Below are 1,845 nucleotides of genomic sequence, written 5' to 3' on the forward strand. Positions count from 1 at the left end.
CACCCCCCCAACGTTCATTGCTTTATATGGTTAAAACTAGAAGTGAAGGGACGCCTGGCTGGCTCAATGGTTGGGCATCTACCTTCAGCTTAAGTCATGATCTCAGGTCCAAGAATCGAGTCCTGCATCGGGCTCCCCATAAGGGGCCTGCTTCTCCCTCTGTCTATGTCTCTGCCTCTCTCTGTGTGTCCCTCACAAATAAAATAAAATCTTAAAAAAAAGAAAAACTAGAAGTGAAAAGGAGTAACTTTCTCCTTGTAGAGAGTAGACGGCAGCAAACACCTTCTTTGGCGGAACGCTTAGAAAATGCAAGGCACTACCTAAGCACCTTGACCCTCATCATTACTTGGAATCCCCACAACACCTCTTTGTGTTAGGTGTTATCATTATCCTTATTTTGAGCAGGAAGAAATGAAGCTCCAAAAGACCTCATGGTATGAGGCAGCCAATGTTTTCCCAAAGCCCACAGCCCAAGTTCCTAATGCTCAACTAATTGCTGATAAGCAAAATGGAGGTATCTTCCCATTTCTGAACAGACTGATTTGGTCCATACATCCCTCAGGGGTTTGGACACTCAGGGACGTCAGTCTCTTCCTACTCCATACCAGCTGCAGCTTTGAAAGTAGCCAGGCATTTTAGGCATTGTCCATGGTCTGGGCACCCTCCCTGGATGGAGAAGATTGCCATTCTGGGGTCTCAAGCAGGTTCAACGGTGAGATGTAAGGACTTGGGATTTTCATGTTTATTGTGGTCAGTGGTGGAAGTTGGTTAAAATGATCTTCTCAATACCCTCAGCCCCCTCTTAACCTTTACTTCATAGTGCGTAATTGACCCCAAGCAAACCGTCCCCAAGTCTCTGCTGCCTCCTCCAAACCTGAGTACTGCTAGTAAGTAAAACTACTCGATAGTTAAGTGGGGTCCTAATTAATGAGTCTGATTCCTGCCTGACACAGGCTCATTTTGAACCTGGTAAACTCATTAAACCTCTGCTCTTCATTTAGCCACGGGTGACTAGAGTATCATAATTTCAACAAAGTGTGCTTGGTGATTTAATGGCCCTTGAATTTCCTGCATTCCCATAGTGTCCCATCTGAGGAGCTCAATCAGTATCGTTAGAAGTTTATTTAGTGCAATGAGAAATCTCTCTGATCTATCCTGAATTCAACTGAAGGCTTTAAAGACAAATGAAAGCAAACCGCTGGATCCCCGATTTCAAACAACCCGTTTTGCTCTAACCATAAATCAGCCAAGGGTTCTGAAACACAGACAGTTTCCAGACAGACCAGGTCATCCCCTGAGTTAATGAGACAACTTGTGCTAAGGAACAGTCCCCACCTCAACCAGCAGATGCCAGCACTTCCTCTTCTTGGATAAGAAAGGGCCCAGGGGTTTGGTCTCCACACCCGCACATCCTGCGATTTTAAAAATTAAGGCAGATCAAAATCCACAAAGTCAAACAACACACACACACTCACACATAAAATCTAAGGTTGTTCTCTATCCACTTTCATTCGCCCAGTCACTGCCTGGTGAATCACATCAAAGAGAATTCTCAGAAAGAGCTATCTGTTTTGTCATTGTTGTTACTGCTGTGTTTGCGAGAATGTGGCAATAGCTGCGAAACTGCTTCCCTGTCCCCACGTGAGAGAATTTGCAAAGCTCAAACAGGCCAAGGTGAGTTGGTTTCTAATTTTAACGAATTCTCATAGAGCTCATAGAGTCCCTGTCGGGAGCAAGTGCCCAGGAACTGTTTTATAACAGTGACAGCTTTGCAAATACTGTAACATATGTAACTTGGACTGAGTCAATACATGGTGGGGAAATCAGATTGTGAGATGGCCGAGC

The sequence above is a fragment of the Canis lupus genome, chromosome 11 (genome assembly GCF_003254725.2).
Source record: "Canis lupus dingo isolate Sandy chromosome 11, ASM325472v2, whole genome shotgun sequence".
Lineage (NCBI taxonomy): Eukaryota > Metazoa > Chordata > Mammalia > Carnivora > Canidae > Canis > Canis lupus.